The sequence below is a fragment of the Triticum urartu genome, chromosome 1 (assembly GCF_003073215.2).
Source record: "Triticum urartu cultivar G1812 chromosome 1, Tu2.1, whole genome shotgun sequence".
In the NCBI taxonomy this organism is placed as follows: domain Eukaryota; kingdom Viridiplantae; phylum Streptophyta; class Magnoliopsida; order Poales; family Poaceae; genus Triticum; species Triticum urartu.
The window spans coordinates 57,232,337-57,237,588 of record NC_053022.1 but is presented as its reverse complement, the minus strand read 5'-3'; the positions used below and the strand labels follow the sequence as shown (position 1 = coordinate 57,237,588).

The following is a 5,252-nucleotide window of genomic DNA, read 5'->3' as shown; positions in this document are numbered from 1 at the left end:
AACCGGTCACGATCCCACTGTCTAGAGACCGGGTGCGAATGCTGCAAAAATGCAAGGAATTTAAAGATAGAGTCAGACTGTCTAAGGAAGATCCGGTCAATCATCATCTTGTTACACGCCGTCCACAAATTCCAAGCTAGCGCCACGAACATAGCTAGAAGAGACGTCTCCTCCTCCCAGTCTGGTTGGTACGAGTTTATAGGAGGTCTAGGGCCTCCCAATCAGACCCTAGAGCCTCACAGACAAAGCTCCACAGGAATATCACCGTAGTGCAAGAGAAGATGTGGGTCCCCATCAACACCATAAAAGGGGCACAACCCATCACCAAGGCCGTGCCGCTTGAGCAGCTCCGTTCCAGATGGGAGGTGATCCCATAGCAATTGCCAAACACAAATCTTGATCTTCAGTGGTATGGGCACTTTCCATAGTGGAAAAGTCCATGACAGGGGCAACCGCTAGCATAAGGCGTGGTATGCCAAGCCAACCGAGAAGATACCAGAGGGGGTCAACCGCCAAGACAAGGTGTCGGCCCACAAGTTGGACCACTCAATGGACGCCATGGGCCCAAATGTCTGAAGGAACAAGATGTTCTACTGGCCACTTTGGGCGCCGTGGAAACCAATGCCATCGAATTCGAGCACATAGCGAACACATTGGGGAACTTCGTACACAGTGAAGCGCCTCCAACCCACGGGTCAAGCCAGAAGAAGGTCCCCCCCTTCTTTGCCTATGGACAGAGAAATTCTAGTGCAGCTCATGTTTGATCTGCTGGATGAATTTTCAGAATCAAGACCCTTTCCTGCGCTCACAAGCAAGAAGGTGTCGCCCTGCAAATACTTACCCTAGACCAGCTGCAACCATAGACCCTTCCCTCCCCATGTTGTATCTGTCAGACACATCTAAGTATAAGGGCCACATTCATGCTACGGGACGCAAGAATGCCAATCTCGCCCAAGTCTTTTGGCATGCACACATCGGCCCACATGACCATATGGTATTTTTGTCGGCCATCCGTCGCTTTCCAAAAAAAAATAATAAGAGAGGTCTTTGTCAAAGGAGCTATGGACCCCTTCCGGCAAGATATACAACCCCATCATATACATGGAAAGACTAGATAGGGAGGGGTGAATAAGAACGGTCTTACTCCCTTTAGACTTAAAGCGATTGCACCGTGGCTCCGACCTAGACGTGATTTTTTTTTTCTACTACGTTTCTCACCATATTTTTCGATAAAGAACAATATAAGTTTTATGGCGTACTTATACATTTGTTAGTCAATCTACGGTCAAAATTTGGCACAAAATATGAAGGGGCCAATAAATCTAGATGGAGATAGTACGCAACAACATATATATTTTTAAGGAATACAGATCCTATATATGATACAAAGAGTAAAGAAAAATATACGCAGAATCCTATACATATCCTACACTCAAGTACAAAGGTTACACAACGATATATAGACACACATTAACGAAACGCTCTGCGTCTTTTCATAACCTTATCTTGAAGGCGATCCACACAACAGAAAACATAAGTCCTCCACGTCTTGAAGAAAACTAGAGACCCCAACCACAGCCAAAATCCAAGGACGAGTCCAGCAATTATTGAGTAGTAGAAATACACGGTTTCAAGTTCTACGTCCAGTGTTTCCACAGTACCCGAAGAACCTTTGGAGCATGCGACCAATGGATATCCGCAAAGCCCAGAATTGTTGTTGTAAATGGAAGGGTCGTCCAGTGTTTGGAGCTGATTCCCAGTTGGTATCTCGCCAGAGAGATTATTATTGGAGAGACTGAGAGAGCTAAGAGACGGCAGTTTCGAGATGCTCGAAGGAATTGCACCAGATAATTCATTCCACGAGCAGTCAAGGGATTCCAGCAGTTTGAGATCACCAATGTTTTCAGGGATGTGGCCTGACAAATGGTTCCTTGACAGATTCAGAAACCGGAGGCCCCAGAGATTTGCTAGCTCAGTTGGAATCTCACCAGAGAACGAATTGCCTGATAAATCGATACCTACCATAAGTGCAATCGTCCCTTGGAATGTGTAGCTCTTCATCTTCCAGTTGACATCGATCCGGTCGACAAAATTCATCGCACCATCTAGATGTAGAACTTGATGGTGGATTAGTGAAGTCATGTTGAACTCTGTCTGTGGTTTCATCATGGATGTTAAATTGGCAAGCAAACCCTGCGGCATGGGACCTGAAAATCGGTTGGCAGCTAGGTCGAGTAGCTGGAGATGGGAGAGCTGTGACAGTTGCCAGGGAATGCTACCACTAAACGAGTTCGACCGCAGCCGGAGAATCCTCAGGAAAGGAAGATTTGAGCCTATCCATGATGGAATTTGGCTGGAAAAGTAGTTGCCACCGATATCAAGGACAATGAGCTGCTTACACTTCTTCAGTATAGTTGGGAACTCACCTGTGAGTCTGTTATTTGCCAAATGCAATGATTCCAATGACGATAAATTAGCAGACCCAGATGACGGAACCTTCCCGGAGAAACCATTGCTTGACAAATCTAGGAACAATAGATCCTCCAAGTCCCATAGGCAGTTAGGGAGCTCACCCCACAGTTGGTTGCTAGATAAATCCAACAGTGCCAATGATGCGACTTGGCAAAATGTCCGGGGGAAGCTCCCCGAGAAACTATTGTTGGCAAAGGCAGCTGAGAGCAATTTCTTACTGCCAATGCTTGGGATTGTACCGGTGAACTTGTTGTTACTGAAGTCAAGACTGTAGAGATCTTTGAGCGATGAAATAGTTGCAGGTAGCCCACCCTCGAGCTGGTTATCGTTGAGATCAAGGTTTTGTAGTAAGGACATACTGCCAATTTCAGGGGGCACCAAGCCAGTGAGGCCGTTGAAGGACAGAGCCATGCCGACAAGCAGCTTGAGGCTTCGGATAGAAGCAGGGATCGGTCCGGATAGCGAGTTCCTCCCCAAATCCAGAAACTCGAGGCCCGTCAAGCTGCCGATCTCCGCCGGGATGACGCCGGTAAGGTTGTTGGCCTCGAGCGCCAAGAACCGCAGCTTGCCTGCTCTGCCGATCTCCGGCGGTACGCTTCCGGTGAACGAATTGTAGTGCAGGAAGAAGAGAGTTACCTCAGGCCAGCTAGTGAAGAGCTCAGGAGGAATAACACCCGAGAGGTTGTTTCTTGACAGGTAGAGCTCCCTCATCTTGGCCATCCCGGCGAAGGACGGTGGCAGCTCGCCGGAGAGGCTGTTCCTGGAGAGGTCCAAGAAGGTGAGAGCTCTCAGGCGCCCCAGCTCCGGCGGAATCGTACCCACGAGCCGCACGGCCTGCAGGTCCAGCCGCCGCAGCGCGGCGAGCTTGGCGAGGGAGCCCGGGATCCGCCCACCGAGCGGGTTGTTCCGGAGGACAAGAGCTCGCAGGCCGCGCAGCGTCCCGAGCGCCGCCGGTATGCCGCCGGTGAGGTTGTTGCTGGAAAGGTCGAGCGAGGCAAGCGAGGCCAGGAGGGAGACGTTGGCGGGGATGGCGCCCGCGAGAGGGTTGCCGCTGAGGTTGAGGCTTGCGAGCGCCGGCAACGCGGAGAAATCCAAGGCGTCGAGCGTGCCTGCGACCCCGGCCCCCGGAACCGTGAGCGCGGCGATACGGCCGGCCGCGTTGCACGCGACGCCGGACCAAGAACCGCACGGGGAGCTGGCCGGCGACCATGACGAGAGCGGAGAAGAGGCGTTTGCGTCGGAGATCGTCAGGGTGGACTTCCATGTCAGAAGCGCTTTGGCTTCAGCAGCTTCGCCTGAGGGGGAGACGGCGCCGCATGTGCATGCCAGTAGCAGGAGCAAGAGGAGACGAGCTTTGGTGCTCGTTGCTCTGGATTCCATGGCATCCGCTGCAGTTTGTCTGGGGAGCAAGAGCAACTCTTGTAGTGATTTGCTCCTTTCTCCCCGCGTATCGTTGGTATGGATTGGCGACGATTTTTCAGACGAGCAGCAAATGCCATCGTCTGACAGAAAATGGTTGAGCTATGTAATGTGGGCTGGTCGTTGTCGATTTCCTGAAGGCAAGTCCGAACTTGTTCAAGTGTTGAGAACAAGTGGAGTGGCTTAATTGACTCAGACGTCTAAGATGGAGACGGTTACCCGAGGAGGCGCAAACTCTTTTTGCACGGTTAGGTCATGTATATTTTTCACATAAACCTATTAAACCCAAATATGAAACCCACATGTCAACTTGTGAAACTAATTATATGGAAGTGTGTTAACATTTTTATTTCAAACGCATAAAATAAGTTATTTCATAAATGTGCAATTGAGATAGATATGATTTTTTTTAGAGAAGCCAGTGAAAAGTAAATGCACCTACTGAAAGTGAAAAAGATGTGAAACTAAAATCCCAACTTGCGAAAATAACATTTTTCACATAAACCCATTAAACCCAAATAAGAAACTCAAATGTCAACTTGTGAAACTATTATTTGGAAGTGTGTAAAATTTTTATTTCAAAAGAGTAAAAAAAGTTATTTCAATGTGCAATTGAAATAGATGTGATTTTTGTGAAAGAAGCCAATGAAAAGTAAAATGCACTTACTGAAAGTGAAACTAAAATCTCAACTTGTGAAAATAACATTTTTCACATAAACTTATTAAACTCGAATGTCAACTTGCGAAACTAATTATTTGGAAGTGTGTAACATTTTTATTTCAAAAGAGTAAAATAAGTTATTTCATAAATGTGCAATTGAGATAGATATGATTTTTATGAAATATGCCAGTGAAAAGCAAAATGCACCTACTGAAAGTGAAAGAAAATCTGAAACTAAAATCTCAAGTTGTGAAAATAACATTTTTCACATAAACCTGTTAAACCCAAATGTGAAACTCAAATGTCAACTTGTGAAACTAATTATTTGGAAGTGTGTAACATTTTTATTTCAAAAGAGTAAAAAAAGTTATTTCAATGTGCAATTGAAATAGATGTGATTTTTGTGAAAGAAGCCAATGAAAAGTAAAATGCACTTACTGAAAGTGAAACTAAAATCTCAACTTGTGAAAATAACATTTTTCACATAAACTTATTAAACTCGAATGTCAACTTGCGAAACTAATTATTTGGAAGTGTGTAACATTTTTATTTCAAAAGAGTAAAATAAGTTATTTCATAAATGTGCAATTGAGATAGATATGATTTTTATGAAATATGCCAGTGAAAAGCAAAATGCACCTACTGAAAGTGAAAGAAAATCTGAAACTAAAATCTCAAGTTGTGAAAATAACATTTTTCA

At 45.9% G+C, this 5,252-nt stretch overlaps 1 pseudogene; it reads right to left on the bottom strand.

Moving 5' to 3' along the window:
• Positions 1 to 1,333: 1,333 nt before the first annotated feature.
• On the bottom strand, positions 1,334 to 4,002 carry LOC125546865 (annotated as a pseudogene).
• Between the last annotated feature and the right edge of the window lie 1,250 nt (positions 4,003 to 5,252).